The sequence below is a fragment of the Balaenoptera ricei genome, chromosome X, assembly GCF_028023285.1.
Source record: "Balaenoptera ricei isolate mBalRic1 chromosome X, mBalRic1.hap2, whole genome shotgun sequence".
NCBI lineage: Eukaryota > Metazoa > Chordata > Mammalia > Artiodactyla > Balaenopteridae > Balaenoptera > Balaenoptera ricei.
Window position 1 is genome coordinate 78714868 of NC_082660.1, and position 12987 is coordinate 78727854.

General features: G+C 39.8%; 1 pseudogene; it reads right to left on the reverse strand.

Annotated features, from left to right (window-relative positions):
- Window positions 1-4873: 4873 nt before the first annotated feature.
- On the reverse strand, window positions 4874-5351 carry LOC132357104 (ubiquitin-conjugating enzyme E2 D2-like; annotated as a pseudogene).
- Between the last annotated feature and the right edge of the window lie 7636 nt (window positions 5352-12987).

The window sequence follows — 12987 nt, forward strand, 5'->3', positions numbered from 1 at the left end:
TTGTTCCCTTACTAGAAACACTAAATGCTTCATTCACACAGTTATCTAAGGTAAATTTTAGGGGGAGGAGGGAAAAGGTTAATGTAATAATAGTATTTTGTAAATGTTGTCTTAATACAGCTTTGAAGTCATGCCTAAAATCTCTCAGTTGCCTTTTGCAGGCAGTTTACTAAGCTCCCACACCAACAGGGACAGCACTTAGGCCCATGAACCTGTAAAATTTTTCAGGTAACCCAATCTACAGGGAACTTGGGAAACCTAGCTCACCCCATCCCCCCTTGCCATACATATGTTGCCCCTTGTTCCCTGTCCCCTGTCTCTGGGTGCAACTCCCTGTGCGGCAGTCTTGTCTAGTTTGCAACTGTAAGTAACAAAGAGTTCTGCCTTTCAACTATCTAAGGTTAATTTGTTCTATCCCACCATCAAGAACCTTTAAATTTTATAAAATAGTAATGTAATCTGTAGTCTAAATTCTTAGAATAATCTTGTTGAAGAACTTCCAAACATAACTTGAGTTACATGTTCACAGATTTAGCAAAGAAATGCTACTTCCTTTAGTAAATGGTGATAAAGAGAACTCAGAATGATATTTTAAGTGGAAAGCAATATTTCTTTAAGAGCTCACTCAGAAATTTTCAAAATGATTTAAACATTTATTGCATTCATTATTTGATGAATCCAATGGTACATTTAATTCCTACCTTTTATGCAATCTGTAATGAGGCTGAATAGCTCAAATTCTCTTATTTGCAAAGCTATGAAGTATTTAAGCTATGTCTATAACCATAAATGGGTTTGAATATTGCCAGTAAAGTTAATCAAAACATTTTTATGTAAAAAATAAAATCACTTGGGGAAGAGGTATGCTGGTAACTAAGTCAAAATACGTTAAACCTTGGCAATCTGCATTAGTACAGAATCTCACCCTCTTTTGTTAACAAATAATAATTCAAGTGGTGCAGTGAAATACATGGTCTATTAAAGAGTGCTCATTTCCCACCTGCTTAAAAATCATTTTTGATGATTGCAAATGCAGATTACTGGGCCCTCCTATAGGTGAGATTCAGGAATTTGCATTTTTAACAAGGCTTCAAATTGATTTTTTTTGTACTCTAAAGTTTGTGTGTATTTCTAAAAAAAAGCTGGAGGGGGATACTTCGTGTGACAGACATCCTTGTGAATGCACCCTTTCATGAATTCCCAAGTTCCCAATTAAACTTACAGATTCTCTTAGCCCCTGCCTTCTCCCCCAGCCATCCTAAGAATATCAGAAGTACAGATTTGACCTGTGAAATCATCTTGCTGGCAGCCCAGCACAAGGTTATCCTAAAAGGATAAATATAATGAAGCGAAATAATAAATACAACTCCAATTATTGAATGTGTACTCAACGGTACAGGTTAAGTGTTTTTCATATATCATCTTATTCTTAAAACTAGGAAGTGTTATAGACAATATTCCAATTTAGTATTTGAAGAAACTAAGGTTCATAGGGGTTAGGTAACATATTGAGAGTCACACAATTAGATATTGGTGGAGCCTGGATTAGAACACAGGGTTTTGCTCCGAACTCCCATTCTTTCTCCACGCTATCTCTGATCATAAAAAAATTAAATCTATAATTAGGGGGAAAAAAGATAAAAGAAAAAATGTCCCCATGTCACCAAATCCTCAATTTCTTTCATGATACAGTAGTGACTGGTTGTACATGGCTATTCCAATGTAATTAATTTAATATTTTAATTTAAAATTAATTAAAATTGAATAAAAATCCAGTTGCCTGATCACACTAAACTTCAAGTGGTCAATAGCTACAGTGGCTAGTGGCTACTATATTGGATAGTGCAGATATAGAACATTCCTATTTGGCATCACTGCCTGAATGTATAGGTAAAAGGAAATTTTATATTTGAGGTGTTAGTACTTTTGATAAATATTTTTGACTTATTTTGATAAATGTTTTTTAATGTTAAGTCATTAATATTTTCATGTTTTTACTTAAAATTATAATCCCTCTCTGCCATTAAAAAGAGTAGATTATAGTGTTTTTTAAAGGTTTTAAGTAATCTGCTTATTTCACTGGTTAGACATCCCTGAATGTACAAGTTCTAAAGGGAAAATTGGATCTTTTTCAGCACACACAAGTATTTTCATAAAATTAATTTTTACCTTTACAATCAGATAGATCCAAGCAGTTAAGACTGTTGGGGTGCAATTCTCCATGGTGTTTCTACACATCTTGCGACAGTATTTGTCCTAGACTATCCTTTCAAGGACATTTGTATAGCAAACAGCCTTGGAAGATAGAGGGCCCTCCAGGGTGGAGGATGGATTTGTTTCCTCAGCAGGTTAATAAAGATGGCATTTCCTTCTGAGGCAAAAGTTGGTCAGGTTTGGTAGAATTTCCCTTTCTAAGACTGGGGGTTTCCTTAGCTTGGGGTAACTTGACTGTTACAGAAACCCACTGTATGTGCAGCACCCTCCTGGTTGAGTTGAGTGTTGGGGGGCAAGGGTAACTGATGTCAGTGAAGCTCATGCTGCCTGCTGGGCCCTGACTAAGTCCTGTCTCTAACCCAAGAGTCTGTGTCATTCTGCCAGCCTCCATTGGCTCACATGTAGGCTTGCAAGCTGGGTAAAATCTTAGACCATACACAGTTCTTGAGAAAGCATAAGACAAATGAGTGCTAATAGGTATGTCCTGAGAAGCAGCCTACAATCCAGAGTGGGAGAGAGGCAGAGTGACAACAAAGATAGGGATTGAAGGAGTGGGAGGTGGAGAAGACTGGGAATAAAACTCATCATTTTATTTTGTAACAACTCCAAATCCATTTAATTTTGCTGGTTAAATATGGACCTCAAGATAGAGGATGTTACCGAACCAAACTTGGGGCTGTTCTCCTGCTTGCAGTAAAGCCAGTCTACTGTCACCAGGTTGCAGAGAAGGAAAGTGCAGCCTTTATTTTAAGGCTCCAGACAAGGAGTCTAGGGTAGCTAATGCTCAAAAAGCTGATCTCCCCAGTAGGTTTCAGGAAAGCATTTTTAAAAGCAAGATGAAGGAGGGGAGTCGCAGGATGTATGATCAGCGCACAATTAACAAAATTACACAGGCCATTTTTTTTTTCAAAGCTGGATATATTTTATTTATAAATAACATTTAGATACAGAGGTTAATCAGATAGTCTCCAAGATACCCAACGTACTAGCACAGACACACCAGAGAGGAAAGAGAACGTGTTTATGTGTTTCTGACATACGGCAGCAAAATCCAAGGCTGGTTATATCCAGACATCTCAGTAAACAGAGTGCCAGATCACTTGCAAACTACAAGCATTGGGTTTATTTTGTTATTTGTTAATTAGGATGTATGATCAGCGCACAATTGGATGTATGATCAGCGCACAATTTTTTTTTTAGGTCCTTGTTAAAATTTTATTAAATTTAAATATGGATCTTCTGGATGGATACCATGATAAATGCACACTCTTTTAGAGGTGTAATTCCTAAGTATGTTAGAGGGAAACTATATTTTAACATTGTTAAATCTGAGGGAAGTACATTTATTTTGGAAGACATATCAAACAAACTTCTAGGACTTTTCATATCAGCTACACATGTAAAGTTTATAAGTCATCACTCAGGTCTCTAGAAGAAGAAAATGAACAAAATGAAAAAGATCATCTTTTCTTGGACGCATTAGAGAACTGAGGTCTAAGCGCAAACAGATTCATCAAATTCTGGAGGGACAGATGGGTACAGAGTCACAGATGAGACTTGCCAACCTGAAGCACAAGCTTCTGGAGCCATCACAGGGTAGCTCAGATTAAATGGTAATTTTGCCAAATTCTTGGAGGTGGAGTGTGGACTTTGAGAAGGAAAACATCCTGGTAACTAAAGTCAGGTGTCCACACATCTCCATAGGTTGTGTCTCCAGGAACCCTACCAGGTTTTCACAGTGAAAACCAAGAAACTTCCCACTGTGGCTCTGTCAAGAGTGAGGAAGAGATTTGTTGATGGTGAGGTAACAGGGTGGTGTCACAGAGGTTAACATCAATCCTCAGGCTCCATTAGGTCTGCGTCTACATGCTCATGGCCAGCAAGTAGTTAACTTCTTCCATTTGGTGGGGGTTTAGCACCTGTAAAACAACTCAGTGTCTGCCTCAGATACTGTTATCTATGTATTCCAGGGAGGAACTAAGGATTCCATGACTGTCATGGCTGATTTACTGTTTAAATTGTTACCAGTTCACCTGGCCCAACTGCTACTTTTGTCACTACATGGTCACATCCTTTCAATCATTAATTCTTGAGTCAGGCTTTTGTGACTCAGGTGAGTCCTGAGAAACTATGGCTTTTCTGTAGACAAGAGGCAGGCAGAGGACCTGGGGGGAGGGTCTTGCCCAGTTACAAGGATATTGGTTAATACTAATCTTGGTCAAAATCAACACCCAAAGTTTCTTCAGAATAAAGTGGATACCTGACTAGCTTTGTAATCTTCATTGTTTTTCCTCACCATTGTCAGTTCTAAAAGACTCACATTAAAAATTATCTCTCTGGTTGGTGGAACTGCTCTCCTTATCCTAAAGCCACCACCCCCTTGTTCTTGCTTTCCTAATGCTAAATCAATAAAGAAATCTTTTAGTTAAAACTGGATTAAAACTGGTCTCACACTCACCCAAACCCCAAACATTACCCCCATTCACTAATCCCTCCTCCACCCTTGCCTCCACCTGCAGACTTGCTCCACCGCCTCCACACACCCTGATATATAGGAGGTGTCACCACATATGCCCAGAGGATGGGGAGCCCTCCTTTCATAGAAAGCCAACAAAAGGTAACCAATTAAACTGCCAGCTTTAATAAGGCAATGGGATTATCATTGATTTTTAAATTGCATGTCGTATTTCTTAGTCCATTCCCGAGCAATTCTGTCATACCTCCTCCTATCCTTTGTGTAGATCTTAGCAATTTCCGGAACCAAAGGATCATCTGCGTTGGGGGCGCACAACAGGGAGTAAATGAATAACAATACTTTGGAAATTGTCAGTGCTGGCGACCACTCAGATCTAAGGATGTCCAGGCAGATGTTTCCGTTTCTGTTAATGTTTGGATGGTAAATTCGGGTGGTGAATGCGATTTTGGGTGGTTTGAATGGTTAATCGGAGGGAAATTGGACCTTTAGGAAGAAGACTCCTCCCTGGTAGGGGTTGTCATTGGGCCCCATTATGGTCGCTTGCCAGTGGAACATATCATCCCCCACTACCCCTGCTGAGCTCTGGGCGGGGGGTGGGGGTGGTGGGGGTGGGGTCGCGGGACAGGTCGAGGAGCTCCTTGTGGATGCGCTTTAAGGCCATCATCTGTGACATGTGGCCAATCCTTGGCGCTGGGCCTGGCGACAGGTAGAAGGCGACGGCGGTGATCACGGGGTGGGAGGAACGGTGACAGACGCGCAGGTAGATGGGTGGACTGAAGGCCGGCTGCGGGGTCGAGGGGGGTGTCGTGGGAGGTGGATGGTGGCAGAGAGTGGGAGAGTGGGACTGAGGAGGGAGTCGGGCGCTCGACCACACTTGATGCACTACTGGACGCTAGTAGCTCGTGGCCACCGCTTCCTCCTCGGCGCTGTCCTGAGCTGGAGGGCACGCAGCCCGGAGGCCGCGCCGCCCTAAGACACGGCCGCCCGGAGACACTGCCGCCCGGAGACACCGCCGCTCCTGCCCTGGGCCGCCAGGCGGGGACCCGCTTAGTGAGGTCACAGGGGCCACGTTGATGAGGCGGCGCGGCGTCTCCCAGGACGGGTACCGCAGGGGCGACAGGGGGTGGGGTGGGCAGGGTTTACGTTAGAGGGGGGAGGGGCAGGGAAGTGAAGGAGGAAGGGACGGGGTAGGGGGGCGTGGAAGGGGGCGGAGGCATGGAGGGGGGTAGTGGGTACAGGGGTCTGGGGAGGGATTGGGGGGGTGGAGGGGCCGGGGCTTTCCCAGCGCCGGCACTCTGGGCTGGCATGTTGAGCCACACCCACTGTCCACCAATGAGAGTTACCTGAATAAATAAGAGCGGTTCAAGGAATCCCTCTCCAGCCCTCAATAACACAGATTCAGCATCCCTTAACATTTTACCCCGTCAGCTTTATATTAATGAATTCGCTGTCTCTCTCTCATATATGTATGTATGCACACACACACACACACACACATATACACATACACTTCTGAGTGAGTTACATACATCCTGGCCTTTACTTCCAGATACTTTGTGTATTTCCTAAGAGAGACATTCTTTTATATGCTCAACTTTTTAGCAAATTTAACATCATTACAATACTTTTATAATTTTTTTTTAATTGAAGTATAGTTGATTTACAACATCATGTTAGTTTCAGGTGTACAACATAGCTACTCAACATTTTTACAGATTATACTCCATTAACTTTTTAAAGTAATGTTTCATAACGTTTTGGTAAATTCATTTTTTATGAAGAAATAAAGCCTTCAAAAATTCACTGTGGGGCTAAAATCTCTTTAATTTTTGAAAAACTTCTCACAGGAAAAGGAGGAAGGAAGGAAACCAGTACTCTATCTGGTATATATAATCATTAAATTTAACATCTATAAAATACTTTAATATCCATATTCCAGTTATGTCAATTGACATGTAGTGTCTTTAAAACTAATTTTTAAACCCCTCCAGTACAGAATCCAACCTAGGATCAAGTATATTGCGTTTAGTTGTTGTCTCTATTTAGTCTCCTTGAGTCTGGAACATTGCTGCAGCCTTTCTGTCTTTTATGACACTGACACATCTGAAGAATTGCTGAGGGGGCGGGGAACACACCTTTCCCTAGTCACACTTCCCAGTCTTAAAACTGTAACTTCAGTAAACCTAGATAATATGGGAGAGAGCAGGAGGAAAAAGGGGAAAGAATGACTGCTCAGATTTGTATTTTGAATGCTGTAGTAAAGTTGTTTAAATACTTTACGATGTGTGTTATATTAGGATGCATTCTCTATTGCTTTTTGTAAGATGAAAGAACTTATCTCACCCACAGGAAGTTTGTATTCTCTAATCCTCTTTGAAAAGATGAGAAACTGACAAGTCTTTTGTTGACAATGGTTACATTTCCAAGAAACTAAGAAAGAAATAGAAGGCCATGTTGTATGGATTAGTTGATTCTGATTTTAGATTAAGATGTATCTATATATTTATCTTAATCTGAAATTAGAATCAATTTATGTGTGTATGTATTCTCACCATTGAAAGAAATGTTATTTGAGTAAAATTGTTAATGTGAAGTACTTTACAGACTTACACCTTCTTTTTTAGTTTCCTATGCTGTTATAACAAAATTACATAGACTGGCTTAAAACAACAGGAATTTATTTTCTTATGGATCTGGAGGCAAGAAGTCTGAAATCCTGGTGTCAGCAGAGCTCTTTCTCTCTTGAAACCTCTAGGGAAAAACCCATCCTCACCTCCTCCTTGCTTCAGTGGTCCCAGCAATCCTTGCTGCCCCTTGGTTTGTGGCTGCATCACTCCAATCTCTGCCTCAGTCTTCATGTGGACTTATTCCCTGTGTGTGTTTTTGTGTTTGTCCAAATCTTTCTCTCCTTATAAGGACACCAATGTTTGGATTTAGTGTGCACCCAAATCCAGTATAATCTCATTTAACTTTATTACACCTACAAATACTCTATTTCCAAACAAGATCATATTCTGAGGTTCCAGGTAGACATGGATTTTGGTAGGATACTGTTCAACCTAGTACAGTATGCGCTCTACCTCCCAAAATTCACATCTGTCTCATACAAAAATACAAAATACAAAATATACTCATCCCATCCCAACATCTCCAACAGTCTTAAACCATTCTGGCATTAACTCTAAAATCTCATCTAAATATCAAGTCAAAAAGTTCCAAATCTCATTTAAGGACACTAATTCAGGTATGGGTGAGACTCTGGGTATGATTCACCTTGGGACAAAATTCCTCATCATCTGTGGACCTGTGAAACAGAAAAGAAGTTATTTGTTTGCAAATACAATGATAGTACAAGCATAGGATAGACATTCCCATTATGATAGACATTCCCATTATGAAAGGGAGAAATTGGAAGGAATAAATAAGTCAGTAGTCTCAAGCAAATGTGAAACCCAGAAAGGAAGAGTACACTTGTTTTTGTGGCCTGAAAATAAACTTCTTTTACCCAATCTACCCTTTGGGCCCAAGGAGGCCCTGCCAGGACCTGCCTCTGTTCCTGTCTCTAGCTTCTTTGCCTCTGCACCCATGACTCTGCCCTTATAGTCATTCTTTTTCAGCTCTTCTTCAAGAGCTCATGTTTGAGTATTTCTATCAGTCTGTTTCTACCAGTAGAATCTCTGAAATCTGATAGCCTTTCTGCATTTCATCCTGTCTCTGGCTCCTTCAGTCACAGCTTTCAGTGTTCCTTCTGATATAACATTCTCAAAAACCTTGTCAGTTCTTCCGTGTATGTCAAGGGGATCCATGCCATTACAGAACTGGATAACCCACCTCTATTCCTGGCTTCTACTGAGATGGTTGACTGGATCCATGAGTCACAGGCATAATCTCTTCAGGAAAAGTTTGTGCAGTCACACACTTAGCCCAGAAAATGCTATCTGGACATGCTAAGAATTTTCCAAATAATCAAGTCTGGCTCCTTTTTTCTTAACAGTTCTGTTCTCAGTTTATCTCATTCTTCTCACACTTTACTGTAAGCAAGGAACAAGGAGAAACCAGGCTGTACATTCCACACTTTGCTTGGAAATCTCAGCTATATGTCTCAGAACTTACTTAGAAGTTCTACCTTCCCACTAACAGCAGAGCACAATTAAGCCAAGTTTTTTGCCACATTAAAATGAGGATTGCCTTTTCTCCAGTGTCCAATAGCACGCTCCTCACTTCCTTCTGAAATCTCGCCAGAAACTCCTTTAACACCATATTTCAATCAAAATTCTGTTCATGGTGATATATGTATTCTCTAAGATAATAGAAATTCTCTTTACCATACTCTTCATTTCCTTCTGAACTCTCACCAGAATCACCTTTAACATCCATATTTCTACCAATGTTCTCTTCTACACAATTTAGGCATTTTTTTATTATGTGCCTCAAAATTCTTCCAGCTTCTACTTATTACCCAATTCCAAAGTCACTTCCACTATTTCATTATTGTTACAGTAGCACCTCACTTCCCAGTACCAAAAGCTCTATCAGTCAGGGAGTCAGGGTTCTCCAGAGAAAGAAAAACGGAATAATATATATATTATAGAATTGTGTGTGTGTGTATATATATATATATATATATATATATATATATATATATATATAATTGTATGTATACAATTAGTTCTGTTTCTCAGGAGAACCCTGACTAATACAGATTTTGGTACCCAGAGTGGTTCTAGAGAGACAGAATTTTAAAGATGAGGTTTTTTGAATTGGGTTCTGGGGTTTCTGGAAATGGCTCTCTAATCTGATTATATTTAAATGTGCTAATGACTCTATTTCTAGTAGTAAAGAGAACACTCATAGACCATGGCATAATCTGACAATATAGATACACAAAATATCACCGTTAGATACTCCTAATCAACCACTTACAAGAAGTAAGGATCTGAGTGACTGTGTATATGATACTTTGGAACATTTTTGACAAGCTAACTAGTGAAGTGATATTGGCTAGTTGCTCCTAATGTTGCTGGACAAAGAAGAGAAAGAAAAAGATGAGTGCAGGGATTTGAATTCCCAACTCAAGCACTGCATAAATGACCTGAAAATTTCTATGTGTACCATGAAGGAGACCCTTATTTCCTATAGCTGCTGGAACAAGATTGCTGAAAATCAAACCCAGAATCTCATCCTCCTACTGTCTGAATTACAATGCAAATTGAATTCTCAGTCTTGTAGGATGTTTAGAGTCAATGTGAAGACATTTATTGGGAAGAAATGGGATACTAAATGTTGGATTTGGGACTTGTAGGAGACCCTGTTGAACTTGGAGACATTGAGCTCCTACATTCTGATGAGTCTTCTTTTCCTGTGGAAGAGGCTTCTCTTATGCATTGACTCAGCAACATGGACTTCACCAAGGCTGACTTGGTTACAGCAACCACTGAGTATCCAATGCCAGCATCCATAACCAACAATGAGTCTCCAGTATGGCACCATTCCCCAGCGTGATTAATTAACTACTGGTGGCAGGTTGGTTACATTGGACCCCTTTCATCATGGAAAGGGCATCATTTTGTTCTTACTGGAACAGACACTTACCCTGAATATGGATTTTCCTTCCCTACTCATAATGCTTCTTCCAAAACTGCCATCCATGGACTTACAGAATGTCTTCCACTGTCATGGTATTACACACAACATTGTTTCTTTTTTCTTTTTTCTTTTTTTTAAATTTATTTTTGGCTGCATTGGGTCTTGGTTGCTGTGCACGGGCTTTCTCTAGTTGTGGAGAGCAGGTGCTACTCTGCATTGTGGTGCACGGGCTTCTCATTGTGGTGGCTTCTCTTGTTGCCTAGAGCAACAAGAGAAGCCTAGAGCATGGACTCTAGGCACGTGGGCTTCTGTAGTTGTGGCTCATGGGCTCTAGAGTGCAGGCTCAGTAGTTGTGGCGCACGGGCTTAGTTGCTCCGCGGCATGTGGGATATTCCCGGACCAGGGCTCAAACCCGTGTCCCCTACATTGGCAGGCAGATTCTTAACCACTGTGCCACCACGGAAGCCCCACAGCATTGTTTCTGATCAAGAAAGTCACTTCACAACAAATGAAGTGTAGTACTAGGCCCGTGGAATTCACTGGTGTTACCATATTCTTTACCATCCTGAAGCTGCTGGCTTGATACAATGGTGGAATGGCCTTTTAAAGACTCAGTTACAGTGCCAACTAGGTGCCAATACCTTGAAGTACTGGGCAATATTCTCCAGAAGGCTGTGTATGCTCTAAATCAGCATCAAATATATGGTGGTGTTTCTCCAATAGCTAGGATTCACAGGTCCAGGAATCAAGGAGTGGAAGTAGGAATGGCACCACTCACTGTGATCCCTTAGTGACACACTAGCAAAATTTTGCTTCCTTTTTTCCAGGACCTTATGTTCTGTTGTCCTAGAGGTTTTTGTTCTGAAGGGAAGAATGCTTCTACTAGTAGAGACAACAATGATTCCATTGAACTGGAATTTAAGACAGTTGCCTGACCACTTTAGGCTCCTCATGCCACTGAATCAACAGCAAAGAAGGGAATTACTGTGCTGCTGGGGGTGATGGATCCCAACTACCAAGAAGAAATTGAACTACTCCATAATAGAGGCAAGGAAGAGTGTGTCTGAAATACAGAAGATCTCTTAGGGTGTCTATTATTATTACCATGCCCTGTGATTAAGGTCAATGGAAAACCACAACAACCTAGTCCAGACAGGACTATTAATGGCCCCAATGTTTAGGATGAAGGTTTGGGTCACTCTACCAAGTAAAGAACCAGGACCAGTTAAGGTGCTTGGAGAAGGCCATGGGAATACAGAATGGCTAGTAGATGAAGGTAGTTATACTTACCATGTGGCCAGTTATATAACCTGGAAGAGTAACTGTTGTGAGTATTTCTCCTTATTTTGTCATGAATGTATGTGTGTGTGTGTGTGTGTGTGTGTGTGTGTGTGTGTACACGCCCCACATCCATGACTATATATATATATAAAATAAAATATACATATATATTTATAATTATATATATATATAACTTACATTATTGATGGTGAATTTTCATTACTTAAAGGCAACTGATTTTGGATGCCATACAAAACAGCCATCACAGCAATACCTAGATTAGTGTCTGATTATATAACTCAGTGTTATAGCCAAGCCATATTAACACATAAAACTAGCCATCACAACTTCCAATGCAATATTTTCCACTTTTAACTAGTTAAATTTGTAGAGAGATAGATGTTTTACCCTTTACAAACTCAAAATTTATTTTCCAGTTTCATAAATGCTAAACATAAATCATAATGGAAACTTATGGAAGTGACTCATATGCATTTTACACAGTGGCATTGAGACTAATCTCCTGATGTGTGTGTGTGTGTGTGTGTGTGTATGTGTGTGAGAGAGAGAGAGAGATGAATGATGTTAATACTTACAATGTAATCAAACCAAAGGTACATGTATTTCTTCCTTTTGTACCATTTACAATTCATTTTTAGAATTTTCTATTTCACTCCCACTTAGGTGAGAAGAAAGATTAATTTCATAAAGAAAACAACAAGCAAACAAATAAAAACCAAGCTGAGTTGAGATATTATTGGGTCTTACCCAATAAGGTCTGATACTAAAGAAAGTAAAATAACCTAAGTTTCTCTTTATTAACTTTAAGATGAAATATTATACATTGTGAGTTGTGCTCATATTGAAAGAATATACTATATAGGGCAATTTTACCATACTCATGCTTCTAGTAGAAATAAAGTTAGGCATACTTACCTGAAGGCAGAAATGATCTATGTAATACTCATTGGTCATAACACATTTCTATTTTAGAATTTACAGGGAAGTCATATCCATATTAAATTGATTGGCTCTGAACTTTTAAAATGACTGTAAGCTCATTTCATACAATTACAGAGTTTAATTATCCCAAGCTTCTCATTTCAATCATGCACCAAAGGTGTTGTACATATCAGTATATAGTAGTAGGCTTAAAGCCTATGAAATATAAGCCCAACACTAAAGAAAACAGGTCTTAGATAAGCATGGCTTTACTATTTTAAAATTTCATTCTTTCAAGTTATTCTTGGTCATTTTCATTAGGTGTGTTGCCCTGTGATCTTGTGAAGTACAAAATGACTAATGGCTACTAATGGCTCATATTTTCCAGCTTGATGGACTTTCCTTGTGGTATTGAAATTGAGAATAGATGTATGTATCTAGCAGAATCTAAGAATGTAGCATGCTATGGAATTAACAAAGAGAATAAA